Source organism: Pistacia vera, unplaced genomic scaffold, assembly GCF_008641045.1.
Source record: "Pistacia vera cultivar Batoury unplaced genomic scaffold, PisVer_v2 Contig1060, whole genome shotgun sequence".
NCBI classification, from domain to species: domain Eukaryota; kingdom Viridiplantae; phylum Streptophyta; class Magnoliopsida; order Sapindales; family Anacardiaceae; genus Pistacia; species Pistacia vera.
Window position 1 is genome coordinate 21,128 of NW_022195094.1, and position 26,052 is coordinate 47,179.

Below are 26,052 nucleotides of genomic sequence, written 5' to 3' on the forward strand. Positions count from 1 at the left end.
CTTTGGCTTATAAGAAAGTGTTTTGTGAAACTAACGATAATGTACTCTTTTTTCTAGTTTGTGTTATTTTTTTTATTAAATTTAGTCTTAAGCCGGTTTTTCTACTTTTTGTTTTTCTAGTGTTTAATCTTCTTAACTTTTTTGGATTTATTTTTTTAATTATTTAATTCAAACCCTTTTTCATTTATTTTACTAGTCTTTTCAATTTATTTATTTATTTATTTTATAATTTTATCAATTTAGAATTTAGTAACTATAACTAAAATTTGCAAGAAAGGGATTGTGGAATTGACAAAGGATATATAAAGAGATAAACAATCAAAAGTGTAAGAATTGAGAAATTAAAATTACATTGCCTTTCATGTCAATTGATAAATAATTATACTATGCGTACTAACGAGTTTTACTAATCAACGTATTAACCTTAAGCATAGTACAGATATTATACGCATAGTATGGGTACCATATGTAATTTTAATAAACTTCGTTAGTACGCTGATTAGTAAACTTCATTAGTACGCATAGCATTACCTATTGATAAAATACTTACAGTGATGAAATAAATAAATGAAGAAATAATTAAACAATTTGTCCCTTTCTAATCAGAATATTTTATAAATTTGATGTGATGTTATCTAAATGAACCACACAAAATCTAGAGGGGTGAATCAAATAAATCTGGAGGGGCCCCAATAATTTTACTTAAAAATACACATAAGTACTTTAGAATCCAATTTTTTTTAAATTTTTGGGTGCCACCCCAAGGGAGGTCGGCCATTGGCCACTTTATGTGGGCTAATCTCTTCGAAATTGGTCAATGGCTGAAAACGTGGATATTTCAATGCAAGAAATTTTTGGGACGCTTGGTTTGACTTGATTAAAGAATTCCAAATCTTACAAGTTAATCCAATTTCTTATTTGTTACAATGCAAGAAAATGCTGTCTCACTAACGACAATTGATTAAATTTTTTTTTTTTCAAATTTGTCTTCGTAATTACCGGAGAGATATAAATAATTCAATAATTCATGATGATTTTTTATTGATTCTTTTTTATTTTAATAAACTGTATTGGTCATGATATCGATCATTGATCAGAAGTCACTCCAATTCTAGATAACTATAAACAAGAAAAAAATAATTATATTATAGCAACACTTTGAAAAATATGTAGATTTATAAAAGCAATAATGCTATGCTTACTCATGAACTTACTAATCTCTGTAAATATAAAACATAGTAAGGGTACCATAAGTATAGTACGAGTACCATATGTAATTTTAACAAAGGTGAGTAAGACGGTTAGTAAGTTCGTGAGTAAGCATAGCATTATTGTTATAAAACAATTAGCTACCACTAAGCAAAATTTTTGGCCAAAGGTTAAGTATCATATTAGTTTCAAAATGATACCCTTTTAACATTATATCCATATCCACAATTTGTTTTTAGCAATAGATACAATATTTGGCCAACATTTGGTGAAAAAAGTAGGGTATCACATTTTTAGGTCAGGTCTAGATAGATAGACCATTTAAAAACAACCATTTCGATATCAATTATTTTTTAGAAGCCAGAATCTGGTCACTATTGTCTGGATTCCAACAACTGATTAATTAATTTCTAACTTGTAATGTTTTATATAATTAACTAGAGAACATACTACAAGAAATATTATTAATCATTAATGTAATTTAAAAAATATTATTATAATCTGAAATTATTATACAATTAATATATTTGTCTATCACTAACATTTTCTCTTTCTAAGAAATTTCCTTGCAACTCATCAGTAATTTCAACAAAATTAAACCCTTCATACATAAAATTGTTAAATTCTCATGATTAACTTGACGAATACTTGCAAATTAGAGTCTACTACCAATGAGGACACCATCACTCACAATTAATTTTGCAAATTTGATCCACACATTAAAGTAGCAACCATGGTTGTTAGTATCCTACGATACCCGATACGCATCATACGATACGATTTGATACAGGTCACCAACGATACGTATCAGAGAGTGTATCTTAAACCTTTCGATATGTTGATATGTATCCTACGATACGATACGTGTCCGTTCATATCCTTAAAAATATCGATATAAATTGATACGACCTTATTAATTTGGGCCAAAGGTCCAAAAAAAAAATCGGGTCGAAACCCGGTCACCCAACCCGATTCACTAAAACCTGTCCATATTTACCCATTTTGCATGAAGAAAGTGAAGAGGAATATGTATTGCCTATTATACATGATAATAATAATATAAGTGGAGATATAGATATTGACATTGATCTTGGAATTTTGTGATTAATTTTGATTATGTAATACCGTAATATAAAGTCAATAATACTACAAAATTCTTCAATTAATCTTAGGGATGATATTAATTTTTAGAAAATTTTGATTATTTTATTAATATTTTTGAAAATGGCGTATCTTACGATATGATACGATACGCGATATACGATTCAAAAAATTAGATTTTCGATATACGATATGATACACGATTTGATAAACATGGTAGCAACCATTGTTGATATTATATTGTTTTTAATTAATTAAGGTTATGTCACCACTTATCGTCTTTACCTAACTCGCAGGTCAATTCCAAATGTAAAGGATTTTGATTAGTTTTCTATTGTAAATTTCTTAGAAGTTTGAGTTTATATGTCCTTCATGTGGGTTGTAAGTTTTATGTCCAATCACATTAAATTATTGTCTCTTTTGCATAATTAGTGATTTACTCAACATTTATTAATTTTAATACATTGAATTAAATTTATAAATAGAATCCTTATGATTGTGAATACCNAAAAAAAAAAAAAAAAAAAAAAAAAAAAAAATTGAAAAGGAAAAAAGAAAGGAAGACAATCATAAAGATTAAGGATATGATTTACCTTTATATATTTATCTTTGTATAAAGATTAAGGATATAATTTATCTTTATATATTTATCCTTGTATTCCTCTTTATATGACTAATATTTTTCTTTAATTTTATATTTATCACTAAGTATTATATTGAAACTACCGTAATAATTAAAAATATAATAAAAATCTTTTTTATAATCTCTCTTCCTGCATTTGTTTAATTATTTTGGGTATTACTTTTAAAAACTATTTGGTGGATTATTATTATGAGGTGAGATTTAAAAATTAATAAAAATATTCTATAATTTATTAATTTAGTTAAACATTATTATAATAAAAAGTTTAAAAATTAATAAAAATATTCTTATTTACTCATATTTGTTAAATTTTGACCACCATCATTAGAAGGTGATCAGAATCTAATATAATAGACCGATTAAATTTGATTTGATATGATTTTTTTTATTATATCTAGTTAATAGTATACTATTATGTCAGATTATGATCATTTTCAAGTAGTGATAGGTGAAATCTGACACAAATGGGTGAATAGGAATATTTTATAAACTTTTTTTTAGTTGGGGGTGTTTAGTCAATATTCACAAACTGACTCATCGTAATTTGATTTGTCATTTAATTTTAATTTCCACACTGATGGCTTTTCTTTTTTCTCCCATCACCTATAAATACTCTCCTTCACCTCACTCATTTACACAATTTCAACAATTCCGAACTTATTTTTGTAAAACGGGACGCTCAAACATGTCTGAAGAAAAACAAACTCAACGTATTCCTCTTCTCACCCCTTACAAGATGGGTCCTTTCAATCTTTCTCATAGGTGGGCATTTTCTAAATTTGGAATCTTGCATTTTTCACCCTTTTTACTTTATTTCTGATGGTTTTTTATTAACTCGATGTTCTGGGTAGTGGGTAGGCTTTTGTTTTGACTGTTTTACTGAAGAATAATGTTTGTGGAAAGTCCCTGTTTTGTCTCTTCAATTAATTTGTATTTTAAGAGTGTTTGGTTGCTGAGAAAGTGCTGGGAAAATCAGAATAAGAAACAAAAGAGAAAATCTGAAATTGAGTAGAAATGTCTACATATTTAATTTATATATTAAGACTTTTGATTGTTTTGAAAAACATGTGTGTGTGTGTGTTTTTTTATAAAAGTAAAATTCATTGTTTTTCATTATGTATAATTATATCCGTTTATACAGTGGCACAAGCTAAATCATCAGCTTAGTTGTCACTTTCCCGTTTATAAAAATACATCTCCTGAAGAAATGATCTTCTATGAATGTTGAATATGGTTGATTGGTTACAAAATTGGTGATAGAAGTGCTGTATTTGAGAATTGTGATGCAATTCTATGACTTTGTTTGGGTTAGAGAGTGCAGTTTATTTGTTGGGAATAATTGAACTTTCTGGTTGATTTTGCATTTATATTTCAGAGTTGTTTTGGCGCCATTGACTAGACAGAGGTCTCACGGCAATGTTCCTCAGCCTCATGCCATCTTATATTACTCTCAGAGAACAACTAAAGGTGGTCTTCTCATCGCAGAAGCCACTGGTGTTTCCGACACTGCTCAAGGGTAATTTTGTTTTATAGATGTATAAGATTAAAACGGTAGCACCATTTGAGGTGGAAATTTGATAAGTCTTTGTTCTTGATTTCTTGATATCCAAATACGCCTGGTATATGGACAAAAGGAGCAAGTTGAGCATGGGAAAACAATTGGGATGCTTGTCATGCTAAAGGTGGGATCTTCTTTGTCAGATTTGGCATGTGGGAAGGTTTCAAATAGAGGGTGTTCTATGTCTTTGCCTTTTGTGTATTGCAAGTTGTAACGATGGAATCATTCCTGGGTTAATATTGCAGACTCTTTAATGTTTTCCGTTTCATATTTGCATACATCAGATTGGATGAATCAAGTTTTGTTAGAACCTTTACTGCCATTGTGCAACCTCCGTGTTCACTGTCTTTTGTAATGTATATTGCGCATTATATACATTATATTAACTCCCTGAAGCATTTCATTGCTTATTACACCCATCCTCGTCTCTTTTGCCTAGGTATTCACTTTTAAGTTTTCCTTGTAATTTTATATACAATTGATATACTTAAATGCTATACTATAAAAGTTAGGGTTTGTCACTATCCTGAGTTTGTAGTTGTATTAGTCAGGACTTGGGTGTATATTACCCCTTGCCTCTTATCATGTAAACGACTAAAAGAACCTATAATTAAAGTGGGTGAACCGTGTGATAAATAAAATATAGCCTCAAACTGAGCTTCATTATTTTTTCAGTTTGATCATAGAGATTCTATTTGAGTTCCTGACAATATGTGGAAGAGTGAAAGAAAAGATCAATGTTTTTTCTTTGCTATCGATCTAAATTTAGTATTGTTATTGAGGGGAGGATTATTTATGGATGTACAATCAGCTATGCTGAGGTTAAACAATTGAATTGCAGTACTTGTGTTCTGCAATGCAGGCCAGCACGGAATTGAAGGAGACTGAGTTCTTACACTTCTCATTGGTTTTTAATGTTTGTTCCGTGTGACACTCTTGATCTATGGAAAAACAATACTGGTTTTCATCAGATCTTTATAGTTCTCCCATTCTCTTGCCTATACCAGGTTTTCAGCACATGGTCAAGCTCCAATCTCCAGTACGGACAAGCCATTGAACGCCTCAATTCGAGCTAAGGCGTTGATGTTGCACAGTTCACGCTCCGAGGCGGCTACGGACAGATGAGATCCTCAAATTGTGAATGATTTCAGGGTTGCTGCAAGGAATGTATTGAGCTGGTAATTCTTTTTCTAAACCAAATGTAAATTGTGAGAATAATTTTCTTTTCACAACCAAGTAAATGGAAGAAATTGATGAGCTATAACACTTAATTTTAATGGGCTTGTAGTAAACCACATCTAGTTCTTATGTTCAGGTGCAATGTTGTGTATATGTGTACAGTTTCGATGGAGTTGAGATTCATGGTGCTCAGGTTACATGATTGACCAGTTTTTGAGGATCAAGTGAATGATCGGACAGACCAATATGGTGGATCCCTGATAAACCGTTGCCGATTTGCTCTAGAGATAGTTGAAGCTGTTGCTAATGAGATGAGCGAGGAGAGGGTTGGGATAAGCTATCTCCTTTTGCCGACTACGCGCAAGCAGGGACTCAAATCACGAAGCATTAGGTCTCTACATGGCAGAGTCCTTAAATAAGTATAATATTGTCTACTGCCACATGGTTGAACCTAGAATGAAAACAGTTGGAGAAAAATGCGAAAGTCCTCACAGTTACTGCCCATGAGAAAGGTTCAACGGTACTTCCTCTTGCAGGTGGTTACGACAGGGAAGATGAATCAAGGCTATGCAGAAGGTCATGCGGATCTTGTCGTTTATGGTCGGGTTCATATCTAATCCTGATGTTACCAAAGAATTTGAACTCAATGCCCCCTAACCCATACAATAGAGATACATTTTATCTAGATGATCCTATAGGTTACACAGATATCATATCATCTTGAAATTACTTCTTAGACTTTAAGTTATCGAAGTCGCATTGTTTGTACGATTCTTGTGGTTATATTGTAATTCACTGTATTTTTTTTACCATAGTGTATTTTTCTGCACTCTAGAAGTGTAGAAATACATGTTCTAGTAATATATCATGGCAATAATTCTCTTCATGTATTATTGTACAATTCATCGATTCAATTCAAAATTTTCATTCTGTCTCAATGCGGCATCTCGCGTTACCCTTTTGGCCTTAAACTAGAAATGATTAGGTGATTGTGAAGGTTGACAAACGTGCCACGTGATTCAAAACGTCATACATCTTGCAAAGCCGCACTTCATTGTCTCCTTGCATTCTATAAACACGCTTTTTACTCAACTCATTTCACAGTTTAAAGAAATCCAAACTGATATTTCCTAAACCAAACACAAACTCAACAGCTTAACAATGCTGAAGAAGCTCCAGTTTCCTCTCCTCACCCCGTACAAGATGGGTAGTTTTCAATCTTGTTATAGGTACGTTTTCCAACTTTAAACTTTTGCAGTTACACCCTTCTTGTTTATACTTAATCTCTGAAGGATTTGGATGAATAGCTTTATTTCATTCGCCCCAATAAAAGCAAAGCTCCTGTCTGCCATCTTCGGATAGTATAAGATACCTCTTTAAAATTATTCGAAAACACCATAAATAATAATAAAACCCCTTCAAAAAATCAAAAAGCGTTTTATAAATATTAGAATCCCTGTGTCGGGGTTTTTGATACTTTCTGAAAATTACTATAGTACTTGGGACGTAACTGTCTCTCAAGGGCGATTAAAATAAAGCCAGACTAATAGATTGTTCTGGGTAATTAAGCTTTTGTTTTGTAGGGTTCTTGATTGGTTTAGTGAAGAATGGTGTTTGTGAAAAGTCCTGTTTCATCTCTTCAATTGAGATGTTTGGCTGTTGAAAGTGTTAAGAAAAATGAGATAAAATAAAAATTAAAAGGGAAAGGGTATCTGAAATTGAGGAGGACTAGGAGTATTGTGATATAAAAGAGTCCTCTGTTTTGCAGGTTAGTCTATTGCTCTGCAGTTTCTGTTTTGTTAGTTCTGTAGAACCTGGGGTATAGTTGTAAGATTGTAAAAGAGTCTTGGGTTATTTTGTAAATTCTGAAGAGTTGTGTAAACAGTGCGTTTGAGTGTACACCATGCTTATAAGTGTATCACGCTACTTTCAAACATTAGGAAAACACTTTACCAAAAGCAAAAATCTGTTACAGCAACTTCTCTGCATTTTCTTTCTCTGAATCTTTTCGTTCTTTTCTTAAGCTTTCTTCTGAAAATACTACATGGTATCAAAGCCTCAGACACACGTCAATGGCAAATCTGAATCCTGAATTTTCCTAACATCTCTAAAGCAGATGGAGCAGTTTGGTAATGCAATGCACAGACCCAAGCAGCTCAACCTTCACTTCCCACGTTGACTGTGAAATTGACTGACAGAAATTACAATTACTGGCGTTCGCAAGTTCTACCAGCAACTGATATCTCATGAATTGGATGGTTTTGTAACGGTGAGAATCCTTGTCCTTCAATCTTTAAATTTGAGAAAACAGAAGGAAGTGAAGATTTGATTAAGAAGCCAAACCCTAAGTACCATATGTGGAAACGGATTGACCATTCTTGGTGGTGAGTTGGCTGATTTCTTCATTTCTGAGTCAATGTTTAGACAAGTAGGAAAAGCATAGTGTGTATGAAATTTGGAACACTTTGGAATTACATTTTCAATCTTCTCTAAAGCAGAACCTTGTATTTGAGAAACTTGTTACAGACAATTAAAAAAGTCACAGAGTAAATGAATATGTTTTGAGGATGAAGAAATTGGAGATGAATTAATTGCAAGCGGTGAATATTGATAGAAGAACTGCTTCTGTATATATTGGATGGTCTTGGACAGATATGATGCCGTTGTGGCAAATCTTCAGTCAAATAGTAGCCATGCGACACTTCAAGAAGCTCAGTTTCTTGCATAAACATGAAATGCGTTTAGAAAGAAAACATGGTGCAATGATGAATTTTCATGAGCATTTATCCTCTGCCTTAATGGCTTAAGAAAAAACCCCCTGAAACTGGTTCAAGTCTGAATTTGACTTCATCCGGAATGCCTTACACTATCTCTCTAGTGAGTTCAACCAACTGCAGCTTATCCTGGTGTTGTGCCTTAGCATGTAATGCCTCAGCAAATTCAGACTAATATTGTGAATCTCTAGTTCTTCTCAGTATAGTGTAGGAAATCAGGTCAGGAGTTTTCACTGCTGACAAAACAGTTTTCCTTAAATCCTACCTCACATTTGTTCCTGGAGTGTACCTTCTTTTAATAAGGAGAGGATGAGGTAGAGGCTATTTTAAGCCAAGATTGGTTTGTCAAGTGTGTAGAAAGACAAGGCATTCGACACTACAATGCTATCATCGTTTTGATCATGATATCAGGGTCACAGCGCTAATTTAATTATGAGCCACACAGGTCACAAACCTCCTGGTTCCTCTTTCCCTATAAGGCCAAATGAACCTGTTCAATAGCTTCCAACTCCATGTTGCCGAAGAGTGCTCATATTCAGTTGCTGGATATCATGATTACTCAGCATATAGCTATCCCTCATTGACTCAACAATATCCTGGTCAAATATTTGCTCATGGTGGTACTCCATCAGCGTCACAGATTGCTGGTCCTGTGACTCCATCACACTTATCTGCTTACATCAATCTACAAATAACCCCCCATATGGTCCTGCTGTTAACATTGACCATTCTGGTTTTTCATCTCAGCAAGTCTCTGCAAATGTTAGCTCATCTTCAAGAACTATTGGACAGCTTTTGCCACTCCTAAACCATTAATGATCAATCATGGTATATGAATTCAGGGGTTTCCAACCACATGACAAGACCCTTCAAACATGGTGGTAAAATCCAACTATCCGGGCACCTCTAAGGTACAAGTTGGAAATGGAGACTCATTGCCTATCACACACACAGGTATGATGTTCCTGCCCTCATTTGATTCCTATAGGATTGTGAACTTCATAACATATTATGTGTGCCTAAGATAGCTAAAAATTGCTGAGTATTTCACAAATTACCAAATATAATAATGTCATTGTTGAATTCCATGCTGAATATTGTTTGGTAAAGGATAAGCGCACTCAAGCTGTGTACTACAAGGTCAGTTAAAGATGGCCTATATCAGTTAGTTGTTCCAGAAGAAACTTTCAGAAATCATTGCAATCCTCTGAGCCTCCACTGAAATAAAGTCTACAGTTCCAGCCTCAGTAATAAAAATTGCAGCTCCAAATTCAATCATAGCAAAACCTTGTTTAGTCCAAGATGTTTCCAAGGCTTTTACAGTTAACTCATGATGTCCCTGCTTGTAATAAGAAATTGTAGTCCTTGATTCTGCGAGTTATGGCATGCGTTAGGGCATCCAAGTGCTAAGAACTTTACTCTATTTTGAAGAAACTGAATGTAAAAGTTCCTGATGACAGTAATAAAAATTTCTTTTGTGAAGCCTGCAAGTTTGGCAAACTACAACAGTGCCATTATCCTAGTTCCACCTCAATAGCAAAAATCCCATTAGAACTTGTTTATTCTGATCTTTGGGGCAGCTCCTATGTTGTCCAGTGAAGGGTATAGGTATTAATAATTTTTGTGGATGATTACAGCCGATACACATGGATTTACCCTTTGAAACTTAATGTAAGACTTGTAATGTATTTATGCAATTTCATGTCGTTGTTGAAAATCAACTTGGGACAAAATCAAGTGTCTTCAAACTATTGGGGTGGGGAATTTTGACCATTTTCTCAGTATTTGTAGCAACATGGTATTCAATTTCGTATCCTTGTCCTTATCTTCATCAGCAAAATGGGAGAGTGGAAAGGAAACACAGATCCATTGTTGAGTTTGGTCTATCTTTTTTGGCCCATGCTCCATGCCTCTCAAATTCGGTGGACTACTTTGCCACAGCACCTTTTTGCTAAATAGGTTACCTTCAGCAGTAATTGATAGTGCCTCACCTTATCCAACTCATTTTTCAACAGGAACCCTCTCTTACTGATCTTAAAGTATGGTTGCAGTTGCTATTCGTTTCTTCGGCTATCAACAACAAATTGTCATTCCATACGCGAGAAGTGTGTATTTTGGGGTATAGCCTTGATCACAAGGGTTACAAATGTATGACTTCCTCTGGGCGCATTTACATAGTTAGACAAGTTAAATTAATGTGAGGGATTTTCCATTTAAATCTGGATTCACATCAAGATTGTCCAGCCTCTGTTTCAAGTGTCATCTCCACTGCTCTAGTTGGTTCAAACTAGTCCTTACCGAAGGTTATGACTGATTCTGGTCCTATTTCACAAAATCCAACTGATTTAACTTCTTTCACTAATGATGTTGCAGGATCTCCAGAAGTTAAGTCTGAGTCCTCAGCAAGAGTAAGTAGTAAAAATACTGTGATCGGAAGCTATCAGAAGTCAGATCTGATGATTCTTCAGCTAGAGTGCTAGGTGATATACAGTTGGAGGTTGTTCTACCTTTTCCAGCACCTTCAGTTCTGGACCAATGCCCAACGACATAATGTTCATAAGATGGTACCAGATCCAATTCTGCAGCAGCTCAAGCATTGATCTCTACACATAGCTTCACAACAGTTAAAAACTGAAGGAAATGCTACTACTTTTACCACTCTTGCTACTCCTAATTTGGTTAACCAATTTAGTCATCTGGAGCATCAACTCTGCCATTCATTTATACCATCCTGAAGGAACCAAAAACTGCTAGCCTTGGAAATTCCAGCATGGAGACAGGCCAGGAAGCTGAGTATTAGCTCTAATGAGAAATAGACTTGGGAAATGGTACCTCTGAAGATGGCATGCATGTTGTAGGCAGCAAATGGGTCTTTAAAACAAAGTGTGACTCTGTGGATCTTTACAGAAATATAAGGCTCGATTAGTGGCCAGGGATTCAACAAACTCCCGGTTTAGACTATTTTGGTACATTTTCTCCCGTAGTGAAGGCAGCAACCATTCGTATTATGTTTTCGTTGGTAGTGCATTGATGGGGAATTCAACAATTGATTAATAATGCGTTTCTCAATGGTGAGTTGGCAGAGAAGGTTTTCATGGTGCCACCCATCGGTTTCTGACTCTCTCATTCACAGCAAGTGTGTGTCTTCATAAAGCTATATGGCTTAAAACAAGCTCCAAGGGCATGGTTTGATAAGTTGAAAGGTGCTTACTGACCTAGGGTTTTGTTAACTCACCTCTGATGTAAGTTTGTTTTACTACAAAAGGATTATCATGTGAGTATTGTTAGTATATGTGGTGATATACTGATAACGGGAATAATTCTCACTTAATTGATCAAGTGGTGAAGGATCTTATGTCAGTTTGCTCTTAAGACAATGGGGGCTGTGCATTATTTCCTGGGTTTGAAGTTCAAAGAAATCACTCTGGTTTACTGCTTACTCAGAGTAAATATGCCCAGGAGCTATTAGAGAAGGCCCGAATGGAAGACTCAAAACCATGTATCACAGCCAATGGCATGATTCCAAACGGTGCACGATGCTGGAAATCTGTTTGATAATCCTATTGTTCGAAGCATAATGGTGGGCTTCAGAACTAACTCTATCCCAACAGATTTGGCTTTACAGTTAACAAGTTAAGCCAATTCTTGCAAAATCCAACTGAAGTCACTAGACTGCTTGTAAGAGGGTATTACAGTATATAAAGGGAACTCTGAATTATGGTCTTGTCTTTAAAAGAAATAAGGAGTTTAACATGAAGCATTGCCGATGCAGATTGGGCGAGGTGATGTGAATGATAGGAGATCTACAAGTGGATATGCTGTGTTTCTTGCAGGTAATCTAGTTCAATGGAGTTCTCGAAAACAGAAAGTTGTCTCACTTTCTTCCAACGAAGCTGAATATAGGGCTTTAAGCCAAGCAGCCACTGAAGTTGTATGGACTCAACAACTCTTCAAAGAACTTGGGATTGAGGTTAAAAATGTACCAATTATTAGTGTGATAACATGAGTGCTGGTACACTCTCCGCAAATCCCGTTTTTCACAAAGAACTAAACACATCGAAATCGATGTCCTTACGTAAGAGAATTAGTAGCTTGAAAACTGCTGACTGTGCAGTATGTTAGCTTCAGAATTTCAGGAAAGCTGATGTTTTAACCAAATCTCTTCCTGGTAGTCGTTTTGGTTTGCTGCGCACTCAACTGAATGTTATGTGTGATCTGCCAGAGTAATGCTACTGTAATGGTGAAGTGTAGATGTGTTTGAGATTCAGTTGTTATGATCTGCCAATATTGTGATGTAGTGGTGAAGTTGAAAATTGTTACAGTGGTAGTTAGTTTGAAGGGAAAGTGCAAATGTCTGAGATGTTTTGTTTGAATTTGTTTGCTGATTACAGTAGCCGTTGAGCTTGAAGGGAAATATTGTGATGTCTTTTGTTGATTACCGTAGTAGTTGAGCTTGACGGGAGATATTGTGATGCAGTGGTGAAGTTGAAAATTGTTACAGTGGTAGTTAGTTTGAAGGGAAAGTGCAGATGTCTGAGATGTTTTGTTTGTTTGAATTTGTTTGCTGATCACAGTAGTTGCTTAGTTTGAGGGAAAATATTGTGATGAAGTGGTGAAGTAGAGAATGTGATGCAGTGGTGAAGTTGAAAATTGTTACAGTAGCTTAGTTTGAGGGGAAATATTGTGATGAAGTGGTGAAGTAGAGAATTGTTATTACAGCAGTGGTTACGTTTGAAGGTGAATATTGTGATATAAAAGAGTCTCTGTTTTGCAGTTTAGTCTATGCCCTGCAGTTTCTCTTTTGTTAGTTTTGTAGAACCTGGGGTGTAGTTGTAAGATTGTAAAAGATGTCTTGGGTTATTTTGTAAATTCTGAAGAGTTGTGTAAACGGTGCGTTTTAGTGTACACCATGCTTATAAGTGTATCACGCGTCCTTTCAAACAATTAAGGAAAAACACTTTACCAAAAGCAAAAATCTGTTACAGCAACTTCTCTGCATTTTCTTTCTCTGAATCTTTTTCGTTCTTTTCTTTAAGCTTTCTTCTGAAAATCTACAAGGAGAAATTAAATCCACATAAAATGACTGATTGTTTTATATGCATTAGAAAATGTAATTTTTGTATATTATTTTGCAACTAAAATTCATTGTTTTCTGAAAATAGTTTTTTTATGTTAAGAGAGCACGTGTTAAATACTTTCATAAAAATCACTTAAAAAAATTGGAATCACATTGATAGTGACTTACTGATTAGAGTAAACAACATATTCCCACCCAAGGTTTGACGAATTCACAGTGCGCACCCATATTTTCATAAATTGCAGATTCCACCCTTAAATTAACACCGTTACTTTTCTATTAAAATAATCCTCACATCTCAAATTTCTCTCAAATAACCTCTAGAGGAGATCTCGGCCAAGTAAAAATCCGGCTTGATTCCAGCACCATTGGCCTCCCCGACACCACCGTTGGCATCCCCGTATCCTTCTCACCAAAACCCCCAACTTTTCCACCGGATTGCACATTGGTGAGGTGCCAGAATTTTGCTGGGAAGGGGCGACAAAACTAAAAAACCTAAGTGAGAGGCGGCGATGATCTGTGGGCAATTGCGATCAGCAATGTTGGGGGTTTTGGTGGTGAGGGGAAGTCGGTGATGCCATTGGTGGTGTTGGGGGTGGTTTTCGGTGCTAGAACCTGCCGAAATTTGGATAAAACACCGACTGACACTAAGAGCGATAGTCGACGATTGGAGGGTTCAATCAGGCAGGGAGGTTAGGGGTTTTAATTTGGGATTTGAGGGGATTGTAATGGTCATGTCGGGAGGGGTCAACTGCGCCAGAAATAGGTCGGAATGGCTTGAAATCTCCGGTGGGTGAATTTGAGAAGTGAAGAGTTATTTTAAGATTTTTTGATGGGGTGAATTTGAGAAGTAAATGGTTATTTTGAAATTTTCATCTTTAAAATGACTATCTTACCCTTTTAACTATTAGATTAAATAGTTTTCTGTTAATTTAATGGTGGGAATCTGCAATTTATGAAACCAGGGGTGGGCACTTGTAGATTCACCAAACCTTGGGTGGGAAAATGTTGTTTACTGATTAAAAGGAAAACTTTCACTAAACCCCTCAAACTAAAACACTAAACCCATGAGCTATGATAATAGCTGATAATTCCCTACTGTTGTTACATTTACTAAGTGTAAATATAAAAAATAGAGCAAATATAGATAATCGTTATTGATATGTTAGTTATGGAATAATACTGTAATATTTTGTATTCATCTCTTTATAAGAAGATTCTGTATATAAAGCTTAAAAAGTTTATAGTGACGAGTATAATTGAACTTTATGGTTCATTTGATATGTATGTTTCAGAGTTGTTTTAGCACCATTGATGAGACAGAGGTCTTCCAACAATGTTCCTCAGCCTCATGCCATCTTATATTGAGAAAAACTAAAGGTGATTTTCTCATAGCTGAAGCCACTGCTGTTTCTAACACTGCTCGGGGGTAATTTTGTTTATACATATGTGTTAGATTAAAAGGGTGGCAACATTTGAATTTTCAATGTCTACTTTCTGGGTTGAAATTTGATGAGCTCTTTAATTTTTTTCTTTGATATTTAAGGTATCCGCGTACCCCTGACTTATGGACAAAGGAATAAGTTGAAGCATGGAAACCAATTGTGGATGCTGTTCATGCCAAAGGTGGGATCTTCTTTTGTCAGCTTTGGCATGTGGGAAGGGTTTCACATAAAGGTTTGTTAGAAATTTTATATTAGATTTATGGAAAGATTGTTATTCTTTTTTGTTTGTAATCTCTTGTTCTACAATTTACTTTGTTATAAAGTGGAGAAAGATTTAATTGCACGTAACTTGTGTTATGCAACACAAGGCCACCAAGGGAATTTGAGAGAATAAGTTGGTACAGGGAAAGAGATGCTTGCTTCTTACCTTTTCATTTCGGATTTTAATGGTATATTTCTTTTATACAGGCTTCATCTTATAGATCTTTATGAGTCCTCCCTTTCTTGTCTATTCAGAATTTCAGTCAAAAGGTCAAGCTCGCTTCTCCTGTACAGACAAGCCATTGACATCTCAAATTCGATCCAATGGCACTGACGTTGCACAATTCGCACCTCTAAGGCGACTAAGGACATATGAAATCCCTCAAACTTTGAATGATTTCAGGCTTTCTACAAGGAATGCTATTGAGGCCGGTAATTCTTTTTCCAAAATTAGAACATAAAGATTTTTTTATTTTATTTTATTCAGAATACTCCAACCAATTAAATTGAAGGAATGAGCATTTATCATCCCCACATTTAGTCTTGAGATTCAGGTTGCTAATGTTATGTACATGTCGATAGATTTCGATGGAGTTGAGATTCATGTGCACACAATTACCTTATTGACCAGTTTAATTGAAGGTTCAAGTGAATGATTAGACAGAACAACTTGGTGGATCTCTAGAGAACCATTTCGGATTTGCTCTGGAGATTGTTGAAGCTGTTTTCTAATGAGATAGGAGCATAGAAAGTTGGGATAAGGCTTTATCTCTTCGCTGACTTTCTAGAATCAGCTCACTCTAATCTGAAAGCATTAGGCCTCTGCATGGTACAATAATAATTATTCTCTATTGCCACATGGTTGAGCCCAGAACTAGAACAGTTGGAGAAAAAATATGAATGCCCTCACAGTTTACTGGCCATGAGAAAGGTGTTAAATGGTGCTATTCGCGTCGCGGGTGTTTGACTGGGAAGATGAAATCAATGTTATAGCAGACGGTTGTGTGGATCTTGTCGTTTATGGTTGTTGGTTTATATCTGATCCTGATTTGTCAAAGAGATTCAAGCTTAATGCCGCTCTCAATGCGTACAAATGATTCTGTAATCGGTTACACTGATCATCCATTTCTTGAGCTTTTAATGACAGAGAATTCGAAGTTGTTTAGATTCCTCTGCATCTTTTATAATGTATTGTTACATTTTGAACTGAATGGGTTTATAAAACTAACCTTGTTCTGATAATAAAATTATAAAGTCATGTGCTACTTTATCTGTATCTATCATGGCAGTATTTCATTTACATATAATGTTGTGGTTTTAATATTCCTAAACGATACCCTGTATTGCAATACAACAATGCAAGAGAAATCAAATTTCAAAGGTCTTTTAAACTTATTAAAATCTCTTACAAAGAAGTACGCTTAAAAAACTGAGAGAAGTTTAGATCAAGTTAATATTTCTGCAACGGGAAGTTCAAATACCAGTACAGCAGTCCAAACATGTGTGAAGAAACTGCAGACATCCCAGGTCAGCCAGGACCCATACCCGGCTCTACGAGGAGGCTGTCTTCCCTCCATGAAAATATGATGGCTTATGGAGGTAAACCTGAAAGATTGAAGTGAGGTTGCTCGCGCTTGAGGTTAGGGGTCGCTCCCTGACGACACTGAATATCGGCTCAGCTGACTGGCAGGCCGGCTGATCGGGCTCCCGAATGTAGGAGGAAGACTATGACCATATGCTTAACACACCCCCCTCATGCTTCTCATGGTAAGAAAGAATCGGATCGACTCGAATGATGTGATAGATGGAATGGGTAGCTTGTGTTATGATTTAGTTAGGACTTTGTCTCCCTTTCGTTATCTTCCGCTCCCCTTGTATAGGTTGGGGAAGGGCCGGGTGGATTACCTTCGGGAGCCAAGTCGAAGATCAAATAAGAGAAGTATGGAAACCTTGCACCGCCAATACAGCACAAATACCACCAGAAGAGACGCTCGTAAGAAAGGAAAGAAGAATTGAAGTCGTAACAGCGCCCAAATGTACAAGATGGGTCGTTTCAACCTTTCTTATAGGTTCTTTTTTCTAACATTTAAATTTTACATTAAGATGTTTGGCGTTTAACTGAACTTTATGGTTGATTTTATGTGCATGTTTCAGAGTGGTTTTTGCACCATTGACTAGACAGAAGTTTTTCAATAATGTTCCTCAACTTCATGCCATCTTATAATACTCACAAAGAACCAGTAAAGGTGGTTTTCTCATAAGTGAAGCAACTTGTATTTCTGATACGGCTCAACTATGTACTTGATTCAGAAGGAGACAACATACATTTTAGTTTCTGATGTATACTCTCTGGGTTGAAATTTGATTCGCTTTTCTGTTTCTTCTATATAAAAGGTATACGAATACGCCTTGTATATGGACAAAAGAGCAAGTTGAAGCATGGAAACCAGTTGTGGATGCTGCTCATGCCAAGAGTGGGATCTTCTTTTGTCAACTTTGGCATGTGGGAAGGGTTTCCAATAAAGGTGAGTGTGTTCATTTGTTTATTACTAATTCTCAACCCAAGAGTTAAATAAGACGAACTGTTATTTTCGTTTCTAATGTTATGTCTCATGTGTCACACTTAATTTTCTAGGAAATCAATACTCGTTTTATTTGCATCTTTATCAGTTTTCTTGCATTTTCTATGCAGATTTTCAGCCATATGGTCAAGCTCCAATCTCCAGTACTGAAAAGTCATTGATGCCTCAAATTCGAGCTAATGGCATTGATGTTGCACATTTCACGCCTCCAAGGCGGTTAAGGACATATGAAATCCCTCAAATTGTGAATGATTTCGAGCTTGCTGCAAGAAATCCTATTGAGGCTGGTAATTTTTTTTCAGAAAACTGGTCGATGGAATGATGAGTTATCATCATCTCTTAACCCCTCTCTTGATTGATAATGTTGTGTATTTGCCTTGTAGGTTTTGATGGAGTTGAGATTCAAGGGGCACATGGTTAACTGATCGAACAGTTTATGAAGGATCAAATGAACGATCGGACAGACTAATACGGTGGATCTCTAGAGAAATGTTGCTGATTTGCTATAGAGATTGTTGAAGTTGTCAATGAGATAGGAGCAGAGAAAGTCGAGATAAGGCTATCGCCTTTTGCCGATTATGTAGAATCAGCCAATTCTATTCTAGAAGCATTAGGCCTCTACATGGTAGAGTCCTTGAACAAGTATGGTATTCTCTACTGCCATATGGTTGAACCTAGAATGATAACAGTTGGAGAAAAATGTGAAAGTCCTCATAGTTTACTGCCTATGAGAAAGGCTTTCAATGCTATTTTTCTCGTCGTTGGGGGATATGACCGGGAAGATGAAATCAATGCTATAGCTGAGGGTCGTATGGATCTTGTTGGTTATTGTTGCTGGTTCTTGTCTAATCTTGATTTGCCAAAGAGATTTGAGCTCCGTGCCCCTCTCAATGTGTACAACAAAACCTCATTCTACACTAATGATCTTGTGATCGGTTACACTGATTACCCATTTCTTGAAGTCACATCTTAGGCAAATCAAGATTGCCATCTTATGCTTGTGTCAACATCATGATCAATTGGTAGCTCCAGTTAGATGATTAGTGCTCAGATGCCAATTCAGACCAAAACCCGAATTGGTAAAATCATTCTACCATACTGAGGGAATTTTGGTAGATGCATAACATGACAAGAATAAGCAGGTCTGGGATTTTTGTTGATGACTGCTGAAATTTGAGACCTTGATGATTAAGGTCTTTTGGTGAAAAAATAAATATGGAGCTCAAGCTCACTCAACTAGTTTGAGCTATTACCATTTCCCAGATTGTTTTCTTCATTGTCTTTCATCTGTTAAGTAGTTTTTACTTTTTTGCTCATGGTAACACGGCCGTATGTTATGTAATATTTTGCTCAAGAAAAATTAAGCCACTTAAATTTCAAAATACGTAAGTTTCATGTTCCCACTACTTATTTTCCCATTGGTCATCTGTCCAAGTTCAGCAAAGAGAAGAGTATAAGTGAACAGCAATCATATAATAAGAAAATACAAAATAATAAACTCGAGGACTTTAGATTGAAGACAAATAATTTGTTATGTTTCATGTACTCATAATTTACAGTAGTATTTGTTATTTCTCATATACATATCATTTACAGTAGTGATGCAGTTACGCTATTACAATTCTTACATTTCAATGATATATTTTATGGTGGGATTACACCATTTGTACATTTTCATTTACTTGTATTTTTTCCATACGAAGAAGGAAGAACTGGAAAAGTTTCAGTAAGAGCTATGACCATTATACGTGTCATCCTTGGGAACCAGTACATCGAAATCACTTACGGTCCATTCTGCAGTCTCTCCATTCGGGCTGACATATATTTCTGTACCAACATTGAGGGAAGACCCGACACGCCTTNTTTTGTTCATGAGATTGTTCACAAGCTGAATGTTGATTTTGCTTTGAAAACCTTGGGATCTCTCAAATACTTCCTTGGTTTTGAGGTTCATCGAAATGCATCAGGTTTGCATATGAGTCAGGCTAAGTATGCTCATGATCTTCTTGTCAAGATTGGTATGATGGATTCAAATCCATGTTCAACACCAATGGCCATAGGTAGCAAACTCACCTTTGAGGATAATGCCTTGTTTGAAAAACTAGCCCTTTATCAGAGTACCATTGGAGCTCTCCAATACCTCACATTATCAAGACCTAAAATAGCCTACTCAATCAACAAACTCAGCCAATTTCTTAAAGCCCCAACTCAGCTACATTGGCAAGCTTGCAAGAGACTACTACGATACCTTAAAGGCACTATCAACTTTGGCATTCAGTTTAGCAAAATCTCCAGATTTCATTTAGAATGTTTCACTGATGCTGATTGGGTAGGAGACATTCAAGATCGCAGATCCACAAGTAGGTGTTATGTGTTCCTTGGTTCCAGTTTGTTGCAATGGAGCTCACGCAAACAAAGGGTTGTTTCACTGATGATAGCGCGGACTAATGCCACGGTGTAGATCTTTGGAAAACACTTCGCTAGATTGAACTCTATGATGAGCATCCGGTAGGTCATCAATGGTTGGGAAGTCCCTCTCTTGGTTGGGAAGTCCCTCTCTTGCTTGGGAACGAAATTCGTCTTATTCGTGGATCACCAAGCCTTGCTTTACTTGGTCAACAAGCCGGGTTTGACGGAATTTGATTGAACGATTGTGACGAGAAGAAGCTTTGTTCGATAAATTCGCAGTGGACCCTCTTTCCATACTTCGTAATGGTGAACCTCCCGACGGAGTAAACTAGGGCATAGTGATCACTGGCCCAAGCAGAGTCGTAAATACAGTAAAGACTTCAAAGAGCAGAATATAGGGCACTTGCCTAAGGTGCAACTGAGCTAGCGTGGTTTCAAAGCTTGTTCTCTGAAATAGGTATCACTCTATCTAAAATTCCAGTAATCTGCTGTGATAATCAGAGTGCAGTCTCTCTTGCATCCAACCCTGTTTTCCATGCCCGTACTAAGCACATTGAACTAGATGCACATTATATTAGAGAGCAAGTTGCCTCCAACTTTGTAAAAGTTCAATATGTTCCCACTGAGCATCAAACAGCTGACATCTTCACCAAATCCCTCTCCACTTCCAGATTTGAGCTGCTCAGAAATAAACTCCATGTTACTGCACCCATTGCTCTTACTGATTCTGCTTCTGGTTCCTCTCAGAATGCTTCAGTTGTTATTGCATTCACTGCTCTTACTGATTCTGCTTCTGGCTCCTCTCAGCACACTTCAGTCTAAAAGTAGCTGTAGTCTCGTTTGAGGACAGATATTGATAAAAGTCAAACTTTAGTGCAGTTCAGTTTTTTAGCAAGCAGTTCAGTTAGCAAGAAACATGTAGTCCAGCAAGGAAAATGTAGTCCAATTTCAATAAGAAAAATGTAGTCCAGCNGAACCTAGAATGAAAACAGTTGGAGAAAAATGCGAAAGTCCTCACAGTTTACTGCCCATGAGAAAGGCTTTCAACGGTACTTTCCTCGTTGCAGGTGGTTACGACAGGGAAGATGGAATCAAGGCTATAGCAGAAGGTCATGCGGATCTTGTCGTTTATGGTCGCTGGTTCATATCTAATCCTGATTTACCAAAGAGATTTGAACTCAATGCCCCCCTAAACCCATACAATAGAGATACATTTTATATAGATGATCCTATTATTGGTTACACAGATTATCCATTCCTTGAAATTACTTCTTAGACCTTTAAGTTATAGAAGTCGCACTTGTTTGTACGATTCATTGTGGTTAATATTGTAATTCACTGTATTTTTTTTACCATAGTGTTATTTTTCTGCACTCTAGAAGTGTAGAAAACTACCCTGTTCTAGTAATATATCATGGCAATAATTCTCTTCATGTTATTATTGTACAATTCTATCGAATTCAATTCAAATTTTTCAATTCTGTCTTCAATGCGGCATCTCGCGTTACCCTTTTGGCCTTAAACTAGAAATGATTAGGTGATTGTGAAGGTTGACAAACGGTGCCACGTGATTCAAAACGTCATACGATTCTTGCAAAAGCCGCACTTTCATTGTCTCCTTGCATTCTATAAACACGCTTTTTACTCAACTCATTTTCACAGTTTAAAGAAATCCAAACTGATATTTTCCTAAACCAAACACAAACTCAACAGCTTAACAATGTCTGAAGAAGCTCCAGTTATTCCTCTCCTCACCCCGTACAAGATGGGTAGTTTCAATCTTTGTTATAGGTACGTTTTCCAACTTTAAACTTTTGCAGTTTACACCCTTTCTTGTTTATACTTTAATCTCTGAAGGATTTGGATGAATAGGCTTTATTTCATTCGCCCCAATAAATAGCAAAGTCTCAACTGTTCTGCCATCTTCGGATAGTATAAGATACCTCTTTAAAATTATCGAAAACACCATAAATATATAATAAAACCCCTTCAAAAAAATCAAAAAGCTGTTTATAAATATTAGAATCCCTGATGTCGGGGAGGTTTTTGATACTTTCTGAAAATTACTATAGTACTTGGACGTAACTGTCTCTCAAGGGCGATTAAAATAAAGCCAGACTAATATGATTGTTCTGGGTAATTAAGCTTTTGTTTTGTAGGGTTCTTTGATTGGTTTAGTGAAGAATGGTGTTTGTGAAAAGTCCCTGTTTCATCTCTTCAATTGAGATGTTTGGCTGTTGAGAAAGTGTTAAGAAAATGAGAATTAAAATAAAAATTAAAAGGGAAAGGGTATCTGAAATTGAGGAGAGACTAGGAGTATTGTGATATAAAAGAGTCTCTGTTTTGCAGTTTAGTCTATGCTCTGCAGTTTCTGTTTTGTTAGTTCTGTAGAACCTGGGGTATAGTTGTAAGATTGTAAAAGATGTCTTGGGTTATTTTGTAAATTCTGAAGAGTTGTGTAAACAGTGCGTTTGAGTGTACACCATGCTTATAAGTGTATCACGCATACTTTCAAACAATTAAGGAAAAACACTTTACCAAAAGCAAAAATCTGTTACAGCAACTTCTCTGCATTTTCTTTCTCTGAATCTTTTTCGTTCTTTTCTTTAAGCTTTCTTCTGAAAATCTACAAGGAGAAATTAAATCCACATAAAATGACTGATTGTTTTATATGCATTAGAAAATGTAATTTTTGTATATTATTTTGCAACTAAAATTCATTGTTTTCTGAAAATAGTTTTTTTATGTTAAGAGAGCACGTGTTAAATACTTTCATAAAAATCACTTAAAAAAATTGGAATCACATTGATAGTGACTTACTGATTAGAGTAAACAACATATTCCCACCCAAGGTTTGACGAATTCACAGTGCGCACCCATATTTTCATAAATTGCAGATTCCACCCTTAAATTAACACCGTTACTTTTCTATTAAAATAATCCTCACATCTCAAATTTCTCTCAAATAACCTCTAGAGGAGATCTCGGCCAAGTAAAAATCCGGCTTGATTCCAGCACCATTGGCCTCCCCGACACCACCGTTGGCATCCCCGTATCCTTCTCACCAAAACCCCCAACTTTTCCACCGGATTGCACATTGGTGAGGTGCCAGAATTTTGCTGGGAAGGGGCGACAAAACTAAAAAACCTAAGTGAGAGGCGGCGATGATCTGTGGGCAATTGCGATCAGCAATGTTGGGGGTTTTGGTGGTGAGGGGAAGTCGGTGATGCCATTGGTGGTGTTGGGGGTGGTTTTCGGTGCTAGAACCTGCCGAAATTTGGATAAAACACCGACTGACACTAAGAGCGATAGTCGACGATTGGAGGGTTCAATCAGGCAGGGAGGTTAGGGGTTTTAATTTGGGATTTGAGGGGATTGTAATGGTCATGTCGGGAGGGGTCAACTGCGCCAGAAATAGGTCGGAATGGCTTGAAATCTCCGGTGGGTGAATTTGAGAAGTGAAGAGTTATTTTAAGATTTTTTGATGGGGTGAATTTGAGAAGTAAATGGTTATTTTGAAATTTTCATCTTTAAAATGACTATCTTACCCTTTTAACTATTAGATTAAATAGTTTTCTGTTAATTTAATGGTGGGAATCTGCAATTTATGAAACCAGGGGTGGGCACTTGTAGATTCACCAAACCTTGGGTGGGAAAATGTTGTTTACTGATTAAAAGGAAAACTTTCACTAAACCCCTCAAACTAAAACACTAAACCCATGAGCTATGATAATAGCTGATAATTCCCTACTGTTGTTACATTTACTAAGTGTAAATATAAAAAATAGAGCAAATATAGATAATCGTTATTGATATGTTAGTTATGGAATAATACTGTAATATTTTGTATTCATCTCTTTATAAGAAGATTCTGTATATAAAGCTTAAAAAGTTTATAGTGACGAGTATAATTGAACTTTATGGTTCATTTGATATGTATGTTTCAGAGTTGTTTTAGCACCATTGATGAGACAGAGGTCTTCCAACAATGTTCCTCAGCCTCATGCCATCTTATATTGAGAAAAACTAAAGGTGATTTTCTCATAGCTGAAGCCACTGCTGTTTCTAACACTGCTCGGGGGTAATTTTGTTTATACATATGTGTTAGATTAAAAGGGTGGCAACATTTGAATTTTCAATGTCTACTTTCTGGGTTGAAATTTGATGAGCTCTTTAATTTTTTTCTTTGATATTTAAGGTATCCGCGTACCCCTGACTTATGGACAAAGGAATAAGTTGAAGCATGGAAACCAATTGTGGATGCTGTTCATGCCAAAGGTGGGATCTTCTTTTGTCAGCTTTGGCATGTGGGAAGGGTTTCACATAAAGGTTTGTTAGAAATTTTATATTAGATTTATGGAAAGATTGTTATTCTTTTTTGTTTGTAATCTCTTGTTCTACAATTTACTTTGTTATAAAGTGGAGAAAGATTTAATTGCACGTAACTTGTGTTATGCAACACAAGGCCACCAAGGGAATTTGAGAGAATAAGTTGGTACAGGGAAAGAGATGCTTGCTTCTTACCTTTTCATTTCGGATTTTAATGGTATATTTCTTTTATACAGGCTTCATCTTATAGATCTTTATGAGTCCTCCCTTTCTTGTCTATTCAGAATTTCAGTCAAAAGGTCAAGCTCGCTTCTCCTGTACAGACAAGCCATTGACATCTCAAATTCGATCCAATGGCACTGACGTTGCACAATTCGCACCTCTAAGGCGACTAAGGACATATGAAATCCCTCAAACTTTGAATGATTTCAGGCTTTCTACAAGGAATGCTATTGAGGCCGGTAATTCTTTTTCCAAAATTAGAACATAAAGATTTTTTTATTTTATTTTATTCAGAATACTCCAACCAATTAAATTGAAGGAATGAGCATTTATCATCCCCACATTTAGTCTTGAGATTCAGGTTGCTAATGTTATGTACATGTCGATAGATTTCGATGGAGTTGAGATTCATGTGCACACAATTACCTTATTGACCAGTTTAATTGAAGGTTCAAGTGAATGATTAGACAGAACAACTTGGTGGATCTCTAGAGAACCATTTCGGATTTGCTCTGGAGATTGTTGAAGCTGTTTTCTAATGAGATAGGAGCATAGAAAGTTGGGATAAGGCTTTATCTCTTCGCTGACTTTCTAGAATCAGCTCACTCTAATCTGAAAGCATTAGGCCTCTGCATGGTACAATAATAATTATTCTCTATTGCCACATGGTTGAGCCCAGAACTAGAACAGTTGGAGAAAAAATATGAATGCCCTCACAGTTTACTGGCCATGAGAAAGGTGTTAAATGGTGCTATTCGCGTCGCGGGTGTTTGACTGGGAAGATGAAATCAATGTTATAGCAGACGGTTGTGTGGATCTTGTCGTTTATGGTTGTTGGTTTATATCTGATCCTGATTTGTCAAAGAGATTCAAGCTTAATGCCGCTCTCAATGCGTACAAATGATTCTGTAATCGGTTACACTGATCATCCATTTCTTGAGCTTTTATTGACAGAGAATTCGAAGTTGTTTAGATTCCTCTGCATCTTTTATAATGTATTGTTACATTTTGAACTGCATAGGTTTATAAAACTAACCTTGTTCTGATAATAAAATTATAAAGTCGTGCTACTTTATCTGTATATATCATGGCAGTATTTCATTTACATATGATGTTGTGGTTTTAATATTCCTAAACGATACCCTGTATAGCAATACAACAATGCAAGAGAAATCAAATTTCAAAGGTCTTTTGAACTTATTAAAATCTCTTACAAAGAAGTACGCTTAAAAAACTGAGAGAAGTTTAGATCAAGTTAATATT

The 26,052-nt window shown here is 35.9% G+C and overlaps 4 pseudogenes; all 4 read left to right on the forward strand.

Annotated features, from left to right (window-relative positions):
• The first annotated feature begins 3,534 nt into the window (after positions 1-3,534).
• On the forward strand, positions 3,535-21,722 carry LOC116130650 (annotated as a pseudogene).
• On the forward strand, positions 6,852-16,486 carry LOC116130735 (annotated as a pseudogene).
• Positions 17,282-19,013, forward strand: LOC116130495 (annotated as a pseudogene).
• A 236-nt stretch (positions 21,723-21,958) lies between the features above and the next one.
• Positions 21,959-25,724, forward strand: LOC116130659 (annotated as a pseudogene).
• Positions 25,725-26,052: the final 328 nt, after the last annotated feature.